Here is a 24568-nt window from a genome sequence, read left to right as displayed (position 1 = left end):
GTGAGAGGCCAGTGGCAGGCATGTGTGTGCTGGTGGTGATTGTGAGCTCAGTTGTTCGTGACATCATCAGAGGCCAGAGGCAGGCATGTGTGTGCTGGTGTTGATTGTGATGTCCTTGTGCCTTAGGGCGTTAGAGGCCAGTGCCAGGCTTTTTTTGCTGGTGGTTATTGTGAGGTCATTGTGTCTGAGGGCGAGAGGCCAGTGGCAGGCATGTGTGTGCTGGTGGTGATTGTGAGCTCAGTTGTTCGTGATGTTGTCACATGCCATGCCAGGCACTAGTCTAGTGGTGGTGATTTTGAGGTCCTTGTGCCTGAGGGCATGAGAGGCCAGTGGCAGGCATGTGTGTGCTGGTGGTGATTGTGAGCTCAGTTGCTCGTGACGTCATGAGAGGCCAGTGCCAGGCATGTGTGTGCTGGTGGTGATTGTGAGCTCAGTTGTTCGTGACATCATCAGAGGCCAGTGCCAGGCATGTGTGTGCTGGTGGTGATTGTGAGGTCCTTGTGCCTTAGGGCGTTAGAGGCCAGTGCCAGGCTTCCTTTGCTGGTGGTTATTGTGAGGTCATTGTGTCTGAGGGCGAGAGGCCAGTGGCAGGCATGTGTGTGCTGGTGGTGATTGTGAGCTCAGGTGTTCGTGATGTTGTCACATGCCATGCCAGGCACTAGTCTAGTGGTGGTGATTTTGAGGTGCTTGTGCCTGAGGGCATGAGAGGCCAGTGGCAGGCATGTGTGTGCTGGTGGAGACTGTGAGCTCAGTTGCTCGTTACGTCTTCAGAGGCCATTGCCAGGCATGTGTGTGCTGTTGGTGATTGTGAACTCAGTTGTTCTTGACGTCTTCAGAGGCCAGTGGCAGGCATGTGTCTGCTGGTGGTGATTGTGAGGTCCTTGTGCCGTAGGGAGTTAAAAGCCAGTGGCAGGCACGTGTCTGCTGGTGGTGATTGTGAGCTCAGTTTTTCGTGATGTTGTCACATGCCAGTGCCAGGCACTAGTCTAGTGGTGGTGATTTTCAGGTCCTTGTGCCTGAGGGCATTAGAGGCCAGTGGCAGGCATGTGTGTGCTGGTGGTGATTGTGAGCTCAGTTGCTCGTTACGTCTTCAGAAGCCAGTGCCAGGCATGTGTGTGCTGGGGGTGACTGTGAGGTACTTGTGCATGACGGGTTGAGAGGCCAGTGGCAGGCATGTGTCTGCTGGGGGTGACTGTGAGGTACTTGTGCGTGACGGGTTGAGAGGCCAGTGGCAGGCATGTGTCTGCTGGTGGTGATTGTGAGCTCAGTTGTTCATGACGTCTTCAAAGGCCAGTGGCAGGCATGTGTGTGCTGGGGGGGACTGTGAGGTCCTTGTGCATGACGGTATGAGGAGCCAGTGGCAGGCGTGTGTGTGCTGGTGGTGATTTTGAGGTCAGTTGTGCGTGGAGGCATGAGAGGCCAGTGTCAGACTGGTGTGTTCTGGTTGTGATTGTGAGGTGCTTGTAACTGAGGGAGTTAAAAGGCAGTGGCAGGCATGTGTGTGCTGGTGGTGATTGTGAGGTCGCTGTGCCTGAGGGCATGAGAGGCCAGTGGCAGGCATGTGTGTGCTGGTGGTGATTGTGAGCTCAGTTGTTCGTGACATCATGAGAGGCCAGTGCCAGGCATGTGTGTGCTGGTGGTGATTGTGAGGTCCTTGTGCCTTAGGGCGTTAGAGGCCAGTGCCAGTCTTTTTTTACTGGTGGTTATTGTGAGGTCATTGTGTCTGAGGGCGAGAGGCCAGTGGCAGGCATGTGTGTGCTGGTGGTGATTGTGAGCTCAGTTGTTCGTGGTGTTGTCACATGCCATGCCAGGCACTAGTCTAGTGGTGGTGATTTTGAGGTGCTTGTGCCTGAGGGCATGAGAGGCCAGTGGCAGGCATGTGTGTGCTGGTGGTGATTGTGAGCTCAATTGTTCCTGATGTCATCAGAGGCCGGTGCCAGGCACGTGTCTGCTGGTGGTGATTGTGAGCTCAGTTGCTCGTTACGTCATGAGAGGCCAGTGCCAGGCATGTGTGTGCTGGTGGTGACTGTGAGGTACTTGTGCGTGACGGGTTGAGAGGCCAGTGGCAGGCATGTGTGTGCTGGTGGTGATTTTGAGGTCCTTGTGCCGTAGGGAGTTAAAAGCCAGTGGCAGGCATGTGTCTGCTGGTGGTGATTGTGAGCTCAGTTGTTCATGACGTCTTCAGAGGCCAGTGGCAGTCATGTGTGTGCTGGGGGGGACTGTGAGGTCCTTGTGCATGACGGTATGAGGAGCCAGTGGCAGGCATGTGTGTGCTGGTGGTGATTTTGAGGTCAGTAGTGCGTGGAGGCATGAGAGGCCAGTGTCAGACTGGTGTGTTCTGGTTGTGATTGTGAGGTGCTTGTACCTGAGGGAGTTAAAAGCCAGTGGCAGGCATGTGTGTGCTGGTGGTGATTGTGAGGTCCCTGTGCCTGAGGGCATGAGAGGCCAGTGGCAGGCATGTGTGTGCTGGTGGTGATTGTGAGCTCAGTTGCTCGTGACGTCATGAGAGGCCAGTGCCAGGCATGTGTGTGCTGGTGGTGATTGTGAGCTCAGTTGTTCGTGACATCATCAGAGGCCAGTGCCAGGCATGTGTGTGCTGGTGTTGATTGTGATGTCCTTGTGCCTTAGGGCGTTAGAGGCCAGTGCCAGGCTTTTTTTGCTGGTGGTTATTGTGAGGTCATTGTGTCTTAGGGCGAGAGGCCAGTGGCATGCATGTGTGTGCTGGTGGTGATTGTGAGCTCAGGTGTTCGTGATGTTGTCACATGCCATGCCAGGCACTAGTCTAGTGGTGGTGATTTTGAGGTGCTTGTGCCTGAGGGCATGAGAGGCCAGTGGCAGGCATGTGTGTGCTGGTGGAGACTGTGAGCTCAGTTGCTCGTTACGTCTTCAGAGGCCATTGCCAGGCATGTGTGTGCTGGGGGTGACTGTGAGGTACTTGTGCGTGACGGGTTGAGAGGCCACTGCCAGGCATGTGTCTGCTGGTGGTGATTGTGAGGTCCTTGTGCCGTAGGGAGTTAAAAGCCAGTGGCAGGCATGTGTCTGCTGGTGGTGATTGTGAGCTCAGTTGTTCATGACGTCTTCAGAGGCCAGTGGCAGGCATGTGTGTGCTGGGGGGGACTGTGAGGTCCTTGTGCATGACGGTATGAGGAGCCAGTGGCAGGCATGTGTGTGCTGGTGGTGATTTTGAGGTCAGTTGTGCGTGGAGCCATGAGAGGCCAGTGTCAGACTGGTGTGTTCTGGTTGTGATTGTGAGGTGCTTGTACCTGAGGGAGTTAAAAGCCAGTGGCAGGCATGTGTGTGCTGGTGGTGATTGTGAGGTCAGTTGTGCGTGGAGGCATGAGAGGCCAGTGTCAGACTAGTGTGTTCTGGTTGTGATTGTGAGCTCCGTTGCTCGTGACGTCATGAGAGGCCAGTGCCAGGCATGTGTGTGCTGGTGGTGATTGTGAGCTCAGTTGTTCGTGACATCATCAGAGGCCAGTGCCAGGCATGTGTGTGCTGGTGTTGATTGTGATGTCCTTGTGCCTTAGGGCGTTAGAGGCCAGTGCCAGGCTTTTTTTGCTGGTGGTTATTGTGAGGTCATTGTGTCTGAGGGTGAGAGGCCAGTGGCAGGCATGTGTGTGCTGGTGGTGATTGTGAGCTCAGTTGTTCGTGATGTTGTCACATGCCATGCCAGGCAGTAGTCTACTGGTGGTGATTTTGAGGTCCTTGTGCCTGAGGGCATGAGAGGCCAGTGGCAGGCATGTGTGTGCTGGTGGTGATTGTGAGCTCAGTTGTTCGTGATGTTGTCACATGCCATGCCAGGCACTAGTCTAGTGGTGGTGATTTTGAGGTGCTTGTGCCTGTGGGCATGATAGGCCAGTGGCAGGCATGTGTGTGCTGGTGGTGATTGTGAGCTCAGTTGCTCGTTACGTCTTCAGAGGCCATTGCCAGGCATGTGTGTGCTGGGGGTGACTGTGAGGTACTTGTGCGTGACGGGTTGAGAGGCCACTGCCAGGCATGTGTCTGCTGGTGGTGATTGTGAGGTCCTTGTGCCGTAGGGAGTTAAAAGCCAGTGGCAGGCACGTGTCTGCTGCTGGTGATTGTGAGCTCAGTTGTTCATGACGTCTTCAGAGGCCAGTGGCAGGCATGTGTGTGCTGGGGGGGACTGTGAGGTCCTTGTGCATGACGGTATGAGGAGCCAGTGGCAGGCATGTGTGTGCTGGTGGTGATTTTGAGGTCAGTTGTGCGTGGAGGCATGAGAGGCCAGTGTCAGACTGGTGTGTTCTGGTTGTGATTGTGAGGTGCTTGTACCTGAGGGAGTTAAAAGCCAGTGGCAGGCATGTGTGTGCTGGTGGTGATTTTGAGGTCAGTTGTGCGTGGAGGCATGAGAGGCCAGTGTCAGACTAGTGTGTTCTGGTTGTGATTGTGAGCTCCGTTGCTCGTGACGTCATGAGAGGCCAGTGCCAGGCATGTGTGTGTTGGTGGTGATTGTGAGCTCAGTTGTTCGTGACATCATCAGAGGCCAGTGCCAGGCATGTGTGTGCTGGTGTTGATTGTGATGTCCTTGTGCCTTAGGGCGTTAGAGGCCAGTGCCAGGCTTTTTTTGCTGGTGGTTATTGTGAGGTCATTGTGTCTGAGGGTGAGAGGCCAGTGGCAGGCATGTGTGTGCTGGTGGTGATTGTGAGCTCAGTTGTTCGTGATGTTGTCACATGCCATGCCAGGCACTAGTCTAGTGGTGGTGATTTTGAGGTCCTTGTGCCTGAGGGCATGAGAGGCCAGTGGCAGGCATGTGTGTGCTGGTGGTGATTGTGAGCTCAGTTGTTCGTGATGTTGTCACATGCCATGCCAGGCACTAGTCTAGTGGTGGTGATTTTGAGGTGCTTGTGCCTGAGGGCATGATAGGCCAGTGGCAGGCATGTGTGTGCTGGTGGTGATTGTGAGCTCAGTTGCTCGTTACGTCATGAGAGGCCAGTGCCAGGCATGTGTGTGCTGGGGGTGACTGTGAGGTACTTGTGCGTGACGGGTTGAGAGGCCAGTGGCAGGCATGTGTCTGCTGGTGGTGATTGTGAGGTCCTTGTGCCGTAGGGAGTTAAAAGCCAGTGGCAGGCACGTGTCTGCTGGTGGTGATTGTGAGCTCAGTTGTTCATGACGTCTTCCGAGGCCAGTGGCAGGCATGTGTGTGCTGGGGGGGACTGTGAGGTCCTTGTGCATGACGGTATGAGGAGCCAGTGGCAGGCATGTGTGTGCTGGTGGTGATTTTGAGGTCAGTTGTGCGTGGAGGCATGAGAGGCCAGTGTCAGACTGGTGTGTTCTGGTTGTGATTGTGATGTGCTTGTACCTGAGGGAGTTAAAAGGTAGTGGCAGGCATGTGTGTGCTGGTGGTGATTGTGAGGTCGCTGTGCCTGAGGGCATGAGAGGCCAGTGGCAGGCATGTGTGTGCTGGTGGTGATTGTGAGCTCAGTTGTTCGTGACATCATGAGAGGCCAGTGCCAGCCATGTGTGTGCTGGTGTTGATTGTGATGTCCTTGTGCCTTAGGGCTTTAGAGGCCAGTGCCAGGCTTCTTTTTACTGGTGGTTATTGTGAGGTCATTGTGTCTGAGGGCGAGAGGCCAGTGGCAGGCATGTGTCTGCTGGTGGTGATTGTGAGCTCAGTTGTTCGTGACATCATCAGAGGCCAGTGCCAGGCATGTGTGTGCTGGTGTTGATTGTGATGTCCTTGTGCCTTAGGGCGTTAGAGGCCAGTGCCAGGCTTTTTTTGCTGGTGGTTATTGTGAGGTCATTGTGTCTGAGGGCGAGAGGCCAGTGGCAGGCATGTTTGTGCTGGTGGTGATTGTGAGCTCAGTTGTTCGTGATGTTGTCACATGCCATGCCAGGCATTAGTCTACTGGTGGTGATTTTGAAGTCCTTGTGCCTGAGGGCATGAGAGGCCAGTGGCAGGCATGTGTGTGCTGGTGGTGATTGTGAGCTCAGTTGCTCGTTACGTCATGAGAGGCCAGTGCCAGGCATGTGTGTGCTGGGGGTGACTGTGAGGTACTTGTGCGTGACGGATTGTGAGGCCAGTGCCAGGCATGTGTCTGCTGGTGGTGATTGTGAGGTCCTTGTGCCGTAGAGAGTTAATAGCCAGTGGCAGGCACGTGTCTGCTGGTGGTGATTGTGAGCTCAGTTGTTCGTGACGTCTTCAGAGGCCAGTGGCAGGCATGTGTGTGCTGGGGGGGACTGTGAGGTCCTTGTGCATGACGGTATGAGGAGCCAGTGGCAGGCATGTGTGTGCTGGTGGTGATTTTGAGGTCAGTAGTGCGTGGAGGCATGAGAGGCCAGTGTCAGACTCGTGTGTTCTGGTTGTGATTGTGACGTGCTTGTACCTGAGGGCGTGAGAAGCCAGTGGCAGGCATGTGTGTGCTGGTGGTGATTTTGAGGTCGCTGTGCCTGAGGGCGTGAGAAGCCAGTGGCAGGCATGTGTGTGCTGGTGGTGTTTGTGAGCTCAGTTGCTCGTGACGTCATGAGAGGCCAGTGGCAGGCATGTGTGTGCTGGTGGAGACTGTGAGCTCAGTTGCTCGTTACGTCTTCAGAGGCCATTGCCAGGCATGTGTGTGCTCGTGGTGATTGTGAGCTCAGTTCTTCTTGACGTCTTAAGAGGCCAGTGGCAGGCATGTGTGTGCTGGTGGTGATTGTGAGGTCCTTGTGCCTGAGGGAGTTAAAAGCCAGTGGCAGGCACGTGTCTGCTGGTGGTGATTGTGAGCTCAGTTGTTCGTGATGTTGTCACATGCCATGCCAGGCACTAGTCTAGTGGTGGTGATTTTGAGGTGCTTGTGCCTGAGGGCATGATAGGCCAGTGGCAGGCATGTGTGTGCTGGTGGTGATTGTGAGCTCAGTTGCTCGTTACGTCTTCAGAGGCCAGTGCCAGGCATGTGTGTGCTGGGGGTGACTGTGAGGTACTTGTGCGTGACGGGTTGAGAGGCCAGTGGCAGGCATGTGTCTGCTGGTGGTGATTGTGAGGTCCTTGTGCCGTAGGGAGTTAAAAGCCAGTGGCAGGCACGTGTCTGCTGGTGGTGATTGTGAGCTCAGTTGTTCATGACGTCTTCAGAGGCCAGTGGCAGGCATGTGTGTGCTGGGGGGGACTGTGAGGTCCTTGTGCATGACGGTATGAGGAGCCAGTGGCAGGCATGTGTGTGCTGGTGGTGATTTTGAGGTCAGTTGTGCGTGGAGGCATGAGAGGCCAGTGTCAGACTGGTGTGTTCTGGTTGTGATTGTGAGGTGCTTGTACCTGAGGGAGTTAAAAGGCAGTGGCAGGCATGTGTGTGCTGGTGGTGATTGTGAGGTCGCTGTGCCTGAGGGCATGAGAGGCCAGTGGCAGGCATGTGTGTGCTGGTGGTGATTGTGAGCTCAGTTGCTCGTGACGTCATGAGAGGCCAGTGGCAGGCATGTGTGTGCTGGTGTTGATTGTGATGTCCTTGTGCCTTAGGGCTTTAGAGGCCAGTGCCAGGCTTCTTTTTACTGGTGGTTATTGTGAGGTCATTGTGTCTGAGGGCGAGAGGCCAGTGGCAGGCATGTGTCTGCTGGTGGTGATTGTGAGCTCAGTTGTTCGTGACATCATCAGAGGCCAGTGCCAGGCATGTGTGTGCTGGTGTTGATTGTGATGTCCTTGTGCCTTAGGGCGTTAGAGGCCAGTGCCAGGCTTTTTTTGCTGGTGGTTATTGTGAGGTCCTTGTGCCTGAGGGCGAGAGGCCAGTGGCAGGCATGTGTGTGCTGGTGGTGATTGTGAGCTCAGTTGCTCGTTACGTCTTCAGAGGCCAGTGCCAGGCATGTGTGTGCTGGGGGTGACTGTGAGGTACTTGTGCGTGACGGATTGTGAGGCCAGTGCCAGGCATGTGTCTGCTGGTGGTGATTGTGAGGTCCTTGTGCCGTAGAGAGTTAATAGCCAGTGGCAGGCACGTGTCTGCTGGTGGTGATTGTGAGCTCAGTTGTTCGTGACGTCTTCAGAGGCCAGTGGCAGGCATGTGTGTGCTGGGGGGGACTGTGAGGTCCTTGTGCATGACGGTATGAGGAGCCAGTGGCAGGCATGTGTGTGCTGGTGGTGATTTTGAGGTCAGTAGTGCGTGGAGGCATGAGAGGCCAGTGTCAGACTGGTGTGTTCTGGTTGTGATTGTGACGTGCTTGTACCTGAGGGCGTGAGAAGCCAGTGGCAGGCATGTGTGTGCTGGTGGTGATTTTGAGGTCGCTGTGCCTGAGGGCGTGAGAAGCCAGTGGCAGGCATGTGTGTGCTGGTGGTGTTTGTGAGCTCAGTTGCTCGTGACGTCATGAGAGGCCAGTGCCAGGCATGTGTGTGCTGGTGGAGACTGTGAGCTCAGTTGCTCGTTACGTCTTCAGAGGCCATTGCCAGGCATGTGTGTGCTCGTGGTGATTGTGAGCTCAGTTCTTCTTGACGTCTTAAGAGGCCAGTGGCAGGCATGTGTGTGCTGGTGGTGATTGTGAGGTCCTTGTGCCGTAGGGAGTTAAAAGCCAGTGGCAGGCACGTGTCTGCTGGTGGTGATTGTGAGCTCAGTTGTTCGTGATGTTGTCACATGCCAGTGCCAGGCACTAGTCTAGTGGTGGTGATTTTCAGGTCCTTGTGCCTGAGGGCATTAGAGGCCAGTGGCAGGCATGTGTGTGCTGGTGGTGATTGTGAGCTCAGTTGCTCGTTACGTCATGAGAGGCCAGTGCCAGGCATGTGTGTGCTGGGGGTGACTGTGAGGTACTTGTGCGTGACGGGTTGAGAGGCCAGTGCCAGGCATGTGTCTGCTGGTGGTGATTGTGAGGTCCTTGTGCCGTAGGGAGTTAAAAGCCAGTGGCAGGCACGTGTGTGCTGGTGGTGATTGTGATCTCAGTTGTTCATGACGTCTTCAGAGGCCAGTGGCAGGCATGTGTGTGCTGGGGGGGACTGTGAGGTCCTTGTGCATGACGGTATGAGGAGCCAGTGGCAGGCATGTGTGTGCTGGTGGTGATTTTGAGGTCAGTTGTGCGTGGAGGCATGAGAGGCCAGTGTCAGACTGGTGTGTTCTGGTTGTGATTGTGAGGTGCTTGTACCTGAGGGAGTTAAAAGGCAGTGGCAGGCATGTGTGTGCTGGTGGTGATTGTGAGGTCGCTGTGCCTGAGGGCGTGAGAGGCCAGTGGCAGGCATGTGTGTGCTGGTGGTGATTGTGAGCTCAGTTGTTCGTGACGTCATGAGAGGCCAGTGGCAGGCATGTGTGTGCTGGTGGTGATTGTGAGCTCAGTTGTTCGTGACATCATCAGAGGCCAGAGGCAGGCCTGTGTGTGCTGGTGTTGATTGTGATGTCCTTGTGCCTTAGGGCGTTAGAGGCCAGTGCCAGGCTTTTTTTGCTGGTGGTTATTGTGAGGTCATTGTGTCTGAGGGCGAGAGGCCAGTGGCAGGCATGTGTGTGCTGGTGGTGATTGTGAGCTCAGTTGTTCGTGATGTTGTCACATGCCATGCCAGGCATGTGTCTGCTGGTGGTGATTGTGAGGTCCTTGTGCCTGAGGGCATTAGAGGCCAGTGGCAGGCGTGTGTGTGCTGGTGGTGATTGTGAGCTCAGTTGCTCGTTACGTCTTCAGAGGCCATTGCCAGGCATGTGTGTGCTGGGGGGGACTGTGAGGTACTTGTGCGTGACGGGTTGAGAGGCCAGTGCCAGGCATGTGTCTGCTGGTGGTGATTGTGAGGTCCTTGTGCCGTAGGGAGTTAAAAGCCAGTGGCAGGCACGTGTCTGCTGGTGGTGATTGTGAGCTCAGTTGTTCATGACGTCTTCAGAGGCCAGTGGCAGGCATGTGTGTGCTGGGGGGGACTGTGAGTTCCTTGTGCATGACGGTATGAGGAGCCAGTGGCAGGCATGTGTGTGCTGGTGGTGATTTTGAGGTCAGTTGTGCGTGGAGGCATGAGAGGCCAGTGTCAGACTGGTGTGTTCTGGTTGTGATTGTGAGGTGCTTGTACCTGAGGGAGTTAAAAGGCAGTGGCAGGCATGTGTGTGCTGGTGGTGATTGTGAGGTCGCTGTGCCTGAGGGCGTGAGAAGCCAGTGGCAGGCATGTGTGTGCTGGTGGTGATTGTGAGCTCAGTTGCTCGTGACATCATGAGAGGCCAGTGCCAGGCATGTGTGTGCTGGTGGTGATTGTGAGCTCAGTTGTTCGTGACATCATCAGAGGCCAGAGGCAGGCATGTGTGTGCTAGTGTTGATTGTGATGTCCTTGTGCCTTAGAGCGTTAGAGGCCAGTGCCAGGCTTTTTTTGCTGGTGGTTATTGTGAGGTCATTGTGTCTGAGGGCGAGAGGCCAGTGGCAGGCATGTGTGTGCTGGTGGTGATTGTGAGCTCAGTTGTTCGTGATGTTGTCACATGCCATGCCAGGCACTAGTCTACTGGTGGTGATTTTGAGGTCCTTGTGCCTGAGGGCATGAGAGGCCAGTGGCAGGCATGTGTGTGCTGGTGGAGACTGTGAGCTCAGTTGCTCGTTACGTCTTCAGAGGCCATTGCCAGGCATGTGTGTGCTGGTGGTGATTGTGAGCTCAGTTGTTCTTGACGTCTTCAGAGGGCAGTGCCAGGCATGTGTCTGCTGGTGGTGATTGTGAGGTCCTTGTGCCGTAGAGAGTTAAAAGCCAGTGGGAGGCACGTGTCTGCTGGTGGTGATTGTGAGCTCAGTTGTTCGTGATGTTGTCACATGCCAGTGCCAGGCACTAGTCTACTGGTGGTGATTTTCAGGTGCTTGTGCCTGAGGGCATGAGAGGCCAGTGGCAGGCATGTGTGTGCTGGTGGTGATTGTGAGCTCAATTGTTCCTGATGTCATAAGATGCCAGTGCCAGGCATGTGTGTTCTAGTGGTGAGTGTGAACTCAGTTGCTCATTACGTCATGAGAGGCCATTGCCAGGCATATGTGTGCTGGTGGTGATTGTGAGCTCAGTTGCTCGTTACGTCTTCAGAGGCCATTGCCAGGCATGTGTGTGCTGGGGGTGACTGTGAGGTACTTGTGCGTGACGGGTTGAGAGGCCAGTGCCAGGCATGTGTCTGCTGGTGGTGATTGTGAGGTCCTTGTGCCGTAGGGAGTTAAAAGCCAGTGGCAGGCACGTGTCTGCTGGTGGTGATTGTGATCTCAGTTGTTCATGACGTCTTCAGAGGCCAGTGGCAGGCATGTGTGTGCTGGGGGTGACTGTGAGGTCCTTGTGCATGACGGTATGAGGAGCCAGTGGCAGGCATGTGTGTGCTGGTGGTGATTGTGAGCTCAGTTGCTCGTGACGTCATGAGAGGCCAGTGGCAGGCATGTGTGTGCTGGTGGTGATTGTGAGCTCAGTTGTTCGTGACATCATCAGAGGCCAGTGCCAGGCATGTGTGTGCTGGTGTTGATTGTGATGTCCTTGTGCCTTAGGGCGTTAGAGGCCAGTGCCAGGCTTTTTTTTACTGGTGGTTATTGTGAGGTCATTGTGTCTGAGGGCGAGAGGCCAGTGGCAGGCATGTGTGTGCTGGTGGTGATTGTGAGCTCAGTTGTTCGTGACATCATCAGAGGCCAGTGCCAGGCATGTGTGTGCTGGTGTTGATTGTGATGTCCTTGTGCCTTAGGGCGTTAGAGGCCAGTGCCAGGCTTTTTTTGCTGGTGGTTATTGTGAGGTCATTGTGTCTGAGGGCGAGAGGCCAGTGGCAGGCATGTTTGTGCTGGTGGTGATTGTGAGCTCAGTTGTTCGTGATGTTGTCACATGCCATGCCAGGCATTAGTCTACTGGTGGTGATTTTGAAGTCCTTGTGCCTGAGGGCATGAGAGGCCAGTGGCAGGCACGTGTCTGCTGGTGGTGATTGTGAGCTCAGTTGTTCGTGACGTCTTCAGAGGCCAGTGGCAGGCATGTGTGTGCTGGGGGGGACTGTGAGGTCCTTGTGCATGACGGTATGAGGAGCCAGTGGCAGGCATGTGTGTGCTGGTGGTGATTTTGAGGTCAGTTGTGCGTGGAGGCATGAGAGGCCAGTGTCAGACTCGTGTGTTCTGGTTGTGATTGTGACGTGCTTGTACCTGAGGGCGTGAGAAGCCAGTGGCAGGCATGTGTGTGCTGGTGGTGATTGTGAGGTCGCTGTACCTGAGGGCGTGAGAAGCCAGTGGCAGGCATGTGTGTGCTGGTGGTGATTGTGAGCTCAGTTGCTCGTGACGTCATGAGAGGCCAGTGGCAGGCATGTGTGTGCTGGTGGTGATTGTGAGCTCAGTTGTTCGTGACATCATGAGAGGCCAGTGCCAGGCATGTGTGTGCTGGTGTTGATTGTGATGTCCTTGTGCCTTAGGGCGTTAGAGGCCAGTGCCAGGCTTTTTTTGCTGGTGGTTATTGTGAGGTCATTGTGTCTGAGGGCGAGGGGCCAGTGGCAGGCATGTGTGTGCTGGTGATGATTGTGAGCTCAGGTGTTCGTGATGTTGTCACATGCCATGCCAGGCACTAGTCTAGTGGTGGTGATTTTGAGGTGCTTGTGCCTGAGGGCATGAGAGGCCAGTGGCAGGCATGTGTGTGCTGGTGGAGACTGTGAGCTCAGTTGCTCGTTACGTCTTCAGAGGCCATTGCCAGGCATGTGTGTGCTGGTGGTGATTGTGAGCTCAGTTGTTCTTGACGTCTTCAGAGGCCAGTGCCAGGCATGTGTGTGCTGGTGGTGATTGTGAGGTCCTTGTGCCGTAGGGAGTTAAAAGCCAGTGGCAGGCACGTGTCTGCTGGTGGTGATTGTGAGCTCAGCTGTTCGTGATGTTGTCACATGCCAGTGCCAGGCACTAGTCTAGTGGTGGTGATTTTGAGGTCCTTGTGCCTGAGGGCATGAGAGGCCAGTGGCAGGCATGTGTGTGCTGGTGGTGATTGTGAGCTCAGTTGCTCGTTACGTCTTCAGAGGCCAGTGCCAGGCATGTGTGTGCTGGGGGTGACTGTGAGGTACTTGTGCGTGACGGGTTGAGAGGCCAGTGGCAGGCATGTGTCTGCTGGTGGTGATTGTGAGGTCCTTGTGCCGTAGGGAGTTAAAAGCCAGTGGCAGGCACGTGTCTGCTGGTGGTGATTGTGAGCTCAGTTGTTCATGACGTCTTCAGAGGCCAGTGGCAGGCATGTGTGTGCTGGGGGGGACTGTGAGGTCCTTGTGCATGACGGTATGAGGAGCCAGTGGCAGGCATGTGTGTGCTGGTGGTGATTTTGAGGTCAGTTGTGCGTGGAGGCATGAGAGGCCAGTGTCAGACTGGTGTGTTCTGGTTGTGATTGTGAGGTGCTTGTACCTGAGGGAGTTAAAAGGTAGTGGCAGGCATGTGTGTGCTGGTGGTGATTGTGAGGTCGCTGTGCCTGAGGGCATGAGAGGCCAGTGGCAGGCATGTGTGTGCTGGTGGTGATTGTGAGCTCAGTTGCTCGTGACATCATGAGAGGCCAGTGCCAGGCATGTGTGTGCTGGTGGTGATTGTGAGCTCAGTTGTTCGTGACATCATGAGAGGCCAGTGCCAGGCATGTGTGTGCTGGTGTTGATTGTGATGTCCTTGTGCCTTAGGGCGTTAGAGGCCAGTGCCAGCCTTTTTTTGCTGGTGGTTATTGTGAGGTCATTGTGTCTGAGGGCGAGAGGCCAGTGGCAGGCATGTGTGTGCTGGTGGTGATTGTGAGCTCAGTTGTTCGTTTTGTTACCACGTGCCATGCCAGGAACTACTCTAGTGGTGGTGATTTTGAGGTGCTTGTGCCTGAGGGCATGAGAGGCCAGTGGCAGGCATGTGTGTGCTGGTGGAGACTGTGAGCTCAGTTGCTCGTTACGTCTTCAGAGGCCATTGCCAGGCATGTGTGTGCTCGTGGTGACTGTGAGCTCAGTTGTTCTTGACGTCTTCAGAGGCCAGTGCCAGGCATGTGTGTGCTGGTGGTGATTGTGAGGTCCTTGTGCCGTAGGGAGTTAAAAGCCAGTGGCAGGCATGTGTGTGCTGGTGGTGATTGTGAGCTCAGTTGTTCGTGATGTTGTCACATGCCAGTGCCAGGCACTAGTCTAGTGGTGGTGATTTTCAGGTCCTTGTGCCTGAGGGCATGAGAGGCCAGTGGCAGGCATGTGTGTGCTGGTGGTGATTGTGAGCTCAGGTGCTCGTTACGTCATGAGAGGCCAGTGGCAGGCATGTGTGTGGTGGGGGTGACTGTGAGGTACTTGTGCGTGATGGGTTGAGAGGCCAGTGCCAGGCATGTGTGTGCTGGTGGTGATTGTGAGGTCCTTGTGCCGTAGGGAGTTAAAAGCCAGTGGCAGGCACGTGTCTGCTGGTGGTGATTGTGAGCTCAGTTGTTCGTGACATCATCAGAGGCCAGAGGCAGGCATGTGTGTGCTGGTGTTGATTGTGATGTCCTTGTGCCTTAGGGCGTTAGAGGCCAGTGCCAGGCTTTTTTTGCTGGTGGTTATTGTGAGGTCATTGTGTCTGAGGGCGAGAGGCCAGTGCCAGGCATGTGTGTGCTGGTGGTGATTGTGAGCTCAGTTGTTCGTGATGTTGTCACATGCCATGCCAGGCATGTGTCTGCTGGTGGTGATTGTGAGGTCCTTGTGCCTTTAGGGCATGAGAGGCGAGTGGCAGGCATGTGTGTGCTGATGGTGATTGTGAGCTCAGTTGCTCGTTACGTCTTCAGAGGCCATTGCCAGGCATGTGTGTGCTGGGGGGGACTGTGAGGTACTTGTGCGTGACGGGTTGAGAGGCCAGTGCCAGGCATGTGTCTGCTGGTGGTGATTGTGAGGTCCTTGTGCCGTAGGGAGTTAAAAGCCAGTGGCAGGCACGTGTCTGCTGGTGGTGATTGTGATCTCAGTTGTTCATGACGTCTTCAGAGGCCAGTGGCAGGCATGTGTGTGCTGGGGGGGACTGTGAGTTCCTTGTGCATGACGGTATGAGGAGCCAGTGGCAGGCATGTGTGTGCTGGTGGTGATTGTGAGGTCGCTGTGCCTGAGGGCGTGAGAAGCCAGTGGCAGGCATGTGTGTGCTGGTGGTGATTGTGAGCTCAGTTGCTCGTGACATCATGAGAGGCCAGTGCCAGGCATGTGTGTGCTGGTGGTGATTGTGAGCTCAGTTGTTCATGACATCATCAGAGGCCAGAGGCAGGCATGTGTGTGCTAGTGTTGATTGTGATGTCCTTGTGCCTTAGAGCGTTAGAGGCCAGTGCCAGGCTTTTTTTGCTGGTGGTTATTGTGAGGTCATTGTGTCTGAGGGCGAGAGGCCAGTGGCAGGCATGTGTGTGCTGGTGGTGATTGTGAGCTCAGTTGTTCGTGATGTTGTCACATGCCATGCCAGGCACTAGTCTAGTGGTGGTGATTTTGAGGTGCTTGTGCCTGAGGGCATGAGAGGCCAGTGGCAGGCGTGTGTGTGCTGGTGGAGACTGTGAGCTCAGTTGCTCGTTACGTCTTCAGAGGCCATTGCCAGGCATGTGTGTGCTGGTGGTGATTGTGAGCTCAGTTGTTCTTGACGTCTTCAGAGGGCAGTGCCAGGCATGTGTCTGCTGGTGGTGATTGTGAGGTCCTTGTGCCGTAGAGAGTTAAAAGCCAGTGGGAGGCACGTGTCTGCTGGTGGTGATTGTGAGCTCAGTTGTTCGTGATGTTGTCACATGCCAGTGCCAGGCACTAGTCTACTGGTGGTGATTTTCAGGTGCTTGTGCCTGAGGGCATGAGAGGCCAGTGGCAGGCATGTGTGTGCTGGTGGTGATTGTGAGCTCAATTGTTCCTGATGTCATAAGATGCCAGTGCCAGGCATGTGTGTTCTAGTGGTGAGTGTGAACTCAGTTGCTCATTACGTCATGAGAGGCCATTGCCAGGCATATGTGTGCTGGTGGTGATTGTGAGCTCAGTTGCTCGTTACATCTTCAGAGGCCATTGCCAGGCATGTGTGTGCTGGGGGTGACTGTGAGGTACTTGTGCGTGACGGGTTGTGAGGCCAGTGCCAGGCATGTGTGTGCTGGTGGTGATTGTGAGGTCCTTGTGCCGTAGGGAGTTAAAAGCCAGTGGCAGGCACGTGTCTGCTGGTGGTGATTGTGATCTCAGTTGTTCATGACGTCTTCAGAGGCCAGTGGCAGGCATGTGTGTGCTGGGGGGGACTGTGAGGTCCTTGTGCATGACGGTATGAGGAGCCAGTGGCAGGCATGTGTGTGCTGGTGGTGATTTTGAGGTCAGTTGTGCGTGGAGGCATGAGAGGCCAGTGTCAGACTGGTGTGTCCTGGTTGTGATTGTGAGGTGCTTGTACCTGAGGGAGTTAAAAGCCAGTGGCAGGCATGTGTGTGCTGGTGGTGATTGTGAGGTCCCTGTGCCTGAGGGCATGAGAAGCCAGTGGCAGGCATGTGTGTGCTGGTGGTGATTGTGAGCTCAGTTGCTCGTGACGTCATGAGAGGCCAGTGCCAGGCATGTGTGTGCTGGTGGTGATTGTGAGCTCAGTTGTTCGTGACATCATGAGAGGCCAGTGCCAGGCATGTGTGTGCTGGTGTTGATTGTGATGTCCTTGTGCCTTAGGGCATGAGAGGCCAGTTCCAGGCTTTTTTTGCTGGTGGTTATTGTGAGGTCATTGTGTCTGAGGGCGAGAGGCCAGTGGCAGGCCTGTGTGTGCTGGTGGTGATTGTGAGCTCAGTTGTTCGTGATGTTGTCACATGCCATGCCAGACACTAGTCTAGTGGTGGTGATTTTGAGGTCCTTGTGCCTGAGGGCATGAGAGGCCAGTGGCAGGCATGTGTGTGCTGGTGGTGATTGTGAGCTCAGTTGCTCGTTACGTCTTCAGAGGCCATTGCCAGGCATGTGTGTGCTGGGGGTGACTGTGAGGTACTTGTGCGTGACGGGTTGAGCGGCCAGTGGGAGGCATGTGTGTTCTGGTGGTGATTGTGAGGTCCTTGTGCCGTAGGGAGTTAAAAGCCAGTGGCAGGCACGTGTCTGCTGGTGGTGATTGTGAGCTCAGTTGTTCATGACGTCTTCCGAGGCCAGTGGCAGGCATGTGTGTGCTGGGGGGGACTGTGAGGTCCTTGTTCATGACGGTATGAGGAGCCAGTGGCAGGCATGTGTGTGCTGGTGGTGATTTTGAGGTCAGTTGTGCGTGGAGGCATGAGAGGCCAGTGTCAGACTGGTGTGTTCTGGTTGTGATTGTGAGGTGCTTGTACCTGAGGGAGTTAAAAGGCAGTGGCAGGCATGTGTGTGCTCGTGGTGATTGTGAGGTCGCTGTGCCTGAGGGCGTGAGAAGCCAGTGGCAGGCATGTGTGTGCTGGTGGTGATTGTGAGCTCAGTTGCTCGTGACATCATGAGAGGCCAGTGCCAGGCATGTGTGTGCTGGTGGTGATTGTGAGCTCAGTTGTTCGTGACATCATCAGAGGCCAGTGGCAGGCATGTGTGTGCTGGTTGTGATTGTGAGGTCCTTGTGCCTTAGGGCGTTAGAGGCCAGTGCCAGGCTTTTTTTGCTGGTGGTTATTGTGAGGTCATTGTGTCTGAGGGCGAGAGGCCAGTGGCAGGCATGTGTGTGCTGGTGATGATTGTGAGCTCAGGTGTTCGTGATGTTGTCACATGCCATGCCAGGCACTAGTCTAGTGGTGGTGATTTTGAGGTGCTTGTGCCTGAGGGCATGAGAGGCCAGTGGCAGGCATGTGTGTGCTGGTGGAGACTGTGAGCTCAGTTGCTCGTTACGTCTTCAGAGGCCATTGCCAGGCATTTGTGTGCTCGTGGTGATTGTGAGCTCAGTTGTTCTTGACGTCTTCAGAGGCCAGTGCCAGGCATGTGTGTGCTGGTGGTGATTGTGAGGTCCTTGTGCCGTAGGGAGTTAAAAGCCAGTGGCAGGCACGTGTGTGCTGGTGGTGATTGTGAGCTCAGTTGTTCGTGATGTTGTCACATGCCAGTGCCAGGCACTAGTCTAGTGGTGGTGATTTTCAGGTCCTTGTGCCTTAGGGCATTAGAGGCCAGTGGCAGGCATGTGTGTGCTGGTGGTGATTGTGAGCTCTGTTGCTCGTTACGTCTTCAGAGGCCATTGCCAGGCATGTGTGTGCTGGGGGTGACTGTGAGGTACTTGTGCGTGACGGGTTGAGAGGCCAGTGCCAGGCATGTGTGTGCTGGTGGTGATTGTGAGGTCCTTGTGCCGTAGGGAGTTAAAAGCCAGTGGCAGGCACGTGTCTGCTGCTGGTGATTGTGAGCTCAGTTGTTCATGACGTCTTCAGAGGCCAGTGGCAGGCATGTGTGTGCTGGGGGGGACTGTGAGGTCCTTGTGCATGACGGTATGAGGAGCCAGTGGCAGGCATGTGTGTGCTGGTGGTGATTTTGAGGTCAGTTGTGCGTGGAGGCATGAGAGGCCAGTGTCAGACTGGTGTGTTCTGGTTGTGATTGTGAGGTGCTTGTACCTGAGGGAGTTAAAAGCCAGTGGCAGGCATGTGTGTGCTGGTGGTGATTGTGAGGTCCCTGTGCCTGAGGGCATGAGAGGCCAGTGGCAGGCATGTGTGTGCTGGTGGTGATTGTGAGCTCAGTTGCTCGTGACGTCATCAGAGGCCAGTGGCAGGCATGTGTGTGCTGGTGGTGATTGTGAGCTCAGTTGTTCGTGACATCATCAGAGGCCAGAGGCAGGCATGTGTGCTGGTGTTGATTGTGATGTCCTTGTGCCTTAGGGCGTTAGAGGCCAGTGCCAGGCTTTTTTTGCTGGTGGTTATTGTGAGGTCATTGTGTCTGAGGGCGAGAGGCCAGTGGCAGGCATGTGTGTGCTGGTGGTGATTGTGAGCTCAGTTGTTCGTGATGTTGTCACATGCCATGCCAGGCACTAGTCTACTGGTGGTGATTTTGAGGTCCTTGTGCCTGAGGGCATGAGAGGCCAGTGGCAGGCATGTGTGTGCTGGTGGTGATTGTGAGCTCAGTTGCTCGTTACGTCTTCAGAGGCCATTGCCAGGCATGTGTGTGCTGGGGGTGACTGTGAGGTACTTGTGCGTGACGGGTTGAGAGGCCAGGGCCAGGCATGTGTGTGCTGGTGGTGATTGTGAGGTCCTTGTGCCGTAGGGAGTTAAAAGCCAGTGGCAGGCACGTGTCTGCTGGTGGTGATTGTGAGCTCAGTTGTTCATGACGTCTTCAGAGGCCAGTGGCAGGCATGTGTGTGCTGGGGGGGACTGTGAGGTCCTTGTGCATGACGGTATGAGGAGCCAGTGGCAGGCATGTGTGTGCTGGTGGTGATTTTGAGGTCAGTTGTGCGTGGAGGCATGAGAGGCCAGTGTCAGACTGGTGTGTTCTGGTTGTGATTGTGATGTGCTTGTACCTGAGGGAGTTAAAAGGTAGTGGCAGGCATGTGTGTGCTGGTGGTGATTGTGAGGTCGCTGTGCCTGAGGGCGTGAGAAGCCAGTGGCAGGCATGTGTGTGCTGGTGGTGATTGTGAGCTCAGTTGCTCGTGACATCATGAGAGGCCAGTGCCAGGCATGTGTGTGCTGGTGGTGATTGTGAGCTCAGTTGTTCGTGACATCATCAGAGGCCAGAGGCAGGCATGTGTGTGCTAGTGTTGATTGTGATGTCCTTGTGCCTTAGGGCGTTAGAGGCCAGTGCCAGGCTTTTTTTGCTGGTGGTTATTGTGAGGTCATTGTGTCTGAGGGCGAGAGGCCAGTGGCAGGCATGTGTGTGCTGGTGGTGATTGTGAGCTCAGTTGTTCGTGATGTTGTCACATGCCATGCCAGGCACTAGTCTAGTGGTGGTGATTTTGAGGTCCTTGTGCCTGAGGGCATGAGAGGCCAGTGGCAGGCATGTGTGTGCTGGTGGTGATTGTGAGCTCAATTGTTCCTGATGTCATCAGAGGCCAGTGCCAGGCATGTGTGTGCTAGTGGTGAGTGTGAACTCAGTTGCTCATTACGTCATGAGAGGCCATTGCCAGGCATATGTGTGCTGGTGGTGATTGTGAGCTCAGTTGCTCGTTACGTCTTCAGAGGCCAGTGCCAGGCTTGTGTGTGCTGGGGGTGACTGTGAGGTACTTTTGCGTGACGGGTTGAGAGGCCAGTGCCAGGCATTTGTCTGCTGGTGGTGATTGTGAGGTCCTTGTGCCTGAGGGAGTTAAAAGCCAGTGGCAGGCACGTGTCTGCTGGTGGTGATTGTGAGCTCAGTTGTTCATGACGTCTTCAGAGGCCAGTGGCAGGCATGTGTGTGCTGGGGGGGACTGTGAGGTCCTTGTGCATGACGGTATGAGGAGCCAGTGGCAGGCATGTGTGTGCTGGTGGTGATTTTGAGGTCAGTTGTGCGTGGAGGCATGAGAGGCCAGTGTCAGACTGGTGTGTTCTGGTTGTGATTGTGAGGTGCTTGTACCTGAGGGAGTTAAAAGCCAGTGGCAGGCATGTGTGTGCTGGTGGTGATTGTGAGGTCCCTGTGCCTGAGGGCATGAGAGGCCAGTGGCAGGCATGTGTGTGCTGGTGGTGATTGTAAGCTCAGTTGCTCGTGACATCATCAGAGGCCAGTGCCAGGCATGTGTGTGCTGGTGGTGATTGTGAGCTCAGTTGTTCGTGACATCATCAGAGGCCAGTGGCAGGCATGTGTGTGCTGGTGGTGATTGTGAGGTCCTTGTGCCTTAGGGCGTTTGAGGCCAGTGCCAGGCTTTTTTTGCTGGTGGTTATTGTGAGGTCATTGTGTCTGAGGGCGAGAGGCCAGTGGCAGGCATGTGTGTGCTGGTGGTGATTGTGAGCTCAGTTGTTCGTGACATCATCAGAGGCCAGAGGCAGGCATGTGTGTGCTAGTGTTGATTGTGATGTCCTTGTGCCTTAGGGCGTTAGAGGCCAGTGCCAGGCTTTTTTTGCTGGTGGTTATTGTGAGGTCATTGTGTCTGAGGGCGAGAGGCCAGTGGCAGGCATGTGTGTGCTGGTGGTGATTGTGAGCTCAGTTGTTCGTGATGTTGTCACATGCCATGCCAGGCACTAGTCTACTGGTGGTGATTTTGAGGTCCTTGTGCCTGAGGGCATGAGAGGCCAGTGGCAGGCATGTGTGTGCTGGTGGTGATTGTGAGCTCAGTTGCTCGTTACGTCTTCAGAGGCCATTGCCAGGCATGTGTGTGCTGGGGGTGACTGTGAGGTCCTTGTGCGTGACGGGTTGAGAGGCCAGGGCCAGGCATGTGTGTGCTGGGGGTGATTGTGAGGTCCTTGTGCCGTAGGGAGTTAAAAGCCAGTGGCAGGCACGTGTCTGCTGGTGGTGATTGTGAGCTCAGTTGTTCATGACGTCTTCAGAGGCCAGTGGCAGGCATGTGTGTGCTGGGGGGGACTGTGAGGTCCTTGTGCATGACGGTATGAGGAGCCAGTGGCAGGCATGTGTGTGCTGGTGGTGATTTTGAGGTCAGTTGTGCGTGGAGGCATGAGAGGCCAGTGTCAGACTCGTGTGTTCTGGTTGTGATTGTGAGGTGCTTGTAACTGAGGGAGTTAAAAGCCAGTGGCAGGCATGTGTGTGCTGGTGGTGATTGTGAGCTCAGTTGTTCGTGACATCATCAGAGGCCAGTGCCAGGCATGTGTGTGCTAGTGTTGATTGTGATGTCCTTGTGCCTTAGGGCGTTAGAGGCCAGTGCCAGGCTTTTTTTGCTGGTGGTTATTGTGAGGTCATTGTGTCTGAGGGCGAGAGGCCAGTGGCAGGCATGTGTGTGCTGGTGGTGATTGTGAGCTCAGTTGTTCGTGATGTTGTCACATGCCATGCCAGGCACTAGTCTAGTGGTGGTGATTTTGAGGTCCTTGTGCCTGAGGGCATGAGAGGCCAGTGCCAGGCATGTGTGTGCTGGTGGTGATTGTGAGCTCAGTTGTTCGTGACATCATCAGAGGCCAGAGGCAGGCATGTGTGTGCTAGTGTTGATTGTGATGTCCTTGTGCCTTAGGGCGTTAGAGGCCAGTGCCAGGCTTTTTTTGCTGGTGGTTATTGTGAGGTCATTGTGTCTGAGGGCGAGAGGCCAGTGCCAGGCATGTGTGTGCTGGTGGTGATTGTGAGCTCAGTTGTTCGTGATGTTGTCACATGCCATGCCAGGCACTAGTCTAGTGGTGGTGATTTTGAGGTCCTTGTGCCTGATGGCATGAGAGGCCAGTGGCAGGCATGTGTGTGCTGGTGGTGATTGTGAGCTCAATTGTTCCTGATGTCATCAGAGACCAGTGCCAGGCATGTGTGTGCTAGTGGTGAGTGTGAACTCAGTAGCTCATTACGTCATGAGAGGCCATTGCCAGGCATATGTGTGCTGGTGGTGATTGTGAGCTCAGTTGCTCGTTACGTCTTCAGAGGCCAGTGGCAGGCATGTGTGTGCTGGGGGTGACTGTGAGGTACTTTTGCGTGACGGGTTGAGAGGCCAGTGCAAGGCATGTGTCTGCTGGTGGTGATTGTGAGGTCCTTGTGCCGTAGGGAGTTAAAAGCCAGTGGCAGGCACGTGTCTGCTGGTGGTGATTGTGATCTCAGTTGTTCATGACGTCTTCAGAGGCCAGTGGCAGGCATGTGTGTGCTGGGGGGGACTGTGAGGTCCTTGTGCATGACGGTATGAGGAGCCAGTGGCAGGCATGTGTGTGCTGGTGGTGATTTTGAGGTCAGTTGTGCGTGGAGGCATGAGAGGCCAGTGTCAGACTGGTGTGTTCTGGTTGTGATTGTGAGGTGCTTGTACCTGAGGGAGTTAAAAGCCAGTGGCAGGCATGTGTGTGTTGGTGGTGATTGTGAGGTCCCTGTGCCTGAGGGCATGAGAGGCCAGTGGCAGGCATGTGTGTGCTGGTGGTGATTGTGAGCTCAGTTGCTCGTGACGTCATGAGAGGCCAGTGCCAGGCATGTGTGTGCTGGTGGTGATTGTGAGCTCAGTTGTTCGTGACATCATCAGAGGCCAGTGGCAGGCATGTGTGTGCTGGTGGTGATTGTGAGGTCCTTGTGCCTTAGGGCGTTAGAGGCCAGTGCCAGGCTTCCTTTTCTGGTGGTTATTGTGAGGTCATTGTGTCTGAAGGCGAGAGGCCAGTGGCAGGCATGTGTGTGCTGGTGGTGATTGTGAGCTCAGTTGTTCGTGACATCATCAGAGGCCAGAGGCAGGCATGTGTGTGCTAGTGTTGATTGTGATGTCCTTGTGCCTTAGGGCGTTAGAGGCCAGTGCCAGGCTTTTTTTGCTGGTGGTTATTGTGAGGTCATTGTGTCTGAGGGCGAGAGGTCAGTGGCAGGCATGTGTGTGCTGGTGGTGATTGTGAGCTCAGTTGTTCGTGATGTTGTCACATGCCATGCCAGGCACTAGTCTACTGGTGGTGATTTTGAGGTCCTTGTGCCTGAGGGCATGAGAGGCCAGTGGCAGGCATGTGTGTGCTGGTGGTGATTGTGAGCTCAGTTGCTCGTTACGTATTCAGAGGCCATTGCCAGGCATGTGTGTGCTGGGGGTGACTGTGAGGTCCTTGTGCGTGACGGGTTGAGAGGCCAGGGCCAGGCATGTGTGTGCTGGGGGTGATTGTGAGGTCCTTGTGCCGTAGGGAGTTAAAAGCCAGTGGCAGGCACGTGTCTGCTGGTGGTGATTGTGAGCTCAGTTGTTCATGACGTCTTCAGAGGCCAGTGGCAGGCATGTGTGTGCTGGGGGGGACTGTGAGGTCCTTGTGCATGACGGTATGAGGAGCCAGTGGCAGGCATGTGTGTGCTGGTGGTGATTTTGAGGTCAGTTGTGCGTGGAGGCATGAGAGGCCAGTGTCAGACTGGTGTGTTCTGGTTGTGATTGTGAGGTGCTTGTACTGAGGGAGTTAAAAGGCAGTGGCAGGCATGTGTGTGCTGGTGGTGATTGTGAGGTCCCTGTGCCTGAGGGCGTGAGAAGCCAGTGGCAGGCATGTGTGTGCTGGTGGTGATTGTGAGCTCAGTTGTTCGTGACATCATCAGAGGCCAGTGCCAGGCATGTGTGTGCTAGTGTTGATTGTGATGTCCTTGTGCCTTAGGGCGTTAGAGGCCAGTGCCAGGCTTTTTTTGCTGGTGGTTATTGTGAGGTCATTGTGTCTGAGGGCGAGAGGCCAGTGGCAGGCATGTGTGTGCTGGTGGTGATTGTGAGCTCAGTTGTTCGTGATGTTGTCACATGCCATGCCAGGCACTAGTCTAGTGGTGGTGATTTTGAGGTCCTTGTGCCTGAGGGCATGAGAGGCCAGTGCCAGGCATGTGTGTGCTGGTGGTGATTGTGAGCTCAGTTGTTCGTGACATCATCAGAGGCCAGAGGCAGGCATGTGTGTGCTAGTGTTGATTGTGATGTCCTTGTGCCTTAGGGCGTTAGAGGCCAGTGCCAGGCTTTTTTTGCTGGTGGTTATTGTGAGGTCATTGTGTCTGAGGGCGAGAGGCCAGTGGCAGGCATGTGTGTGCTGGTGGTGATTGTGAGCTCAGTTGTTCGTGATGTTGTCACATGCCATGCCAGGCACTAGTCTAGTGGTGGTGATTTTGAGGTCCTTGTGCCTGATGGCATGAGAGGCCAGTGGCAGGCATGTGTGTGCTGGTGGTGATTGTGAGCTCAATTGTTCCTGATGTCATAAGATGCCAGTGCCAGGCATGTGTGTGCTAGTGGTGAGTGTGAACTCAGTAGCTCATTGCGTCATGAGAGGCCATTGCCAGGCATATGTGTGCTGGTGGTGATTGTGAGCTCAGTTGCTCGTTACGTCTTCAGAGGCCAGTGGCAGGCATGTGTGTGCTGGGGGTGACTGTGAGGTACTTGTGCGTGA

Source organism: Struthio camelus, chromosome 5 (assembly GCF_040807025.1).
Source record: "Struthio camelus isolate bStrCam1 chromosome 5, bStrCam1.hap1, whole genome shotgun sequence".
NCBI classification, from domain to species: domain Eukaryota; kingdom Metazoa; phylum Chordata; class Aves; order Struthioniformes; family Struthionidae; genus Struthio; species Struthio camelus.
Note: the sequence above shows the minus strand (reverse complement) of the source record.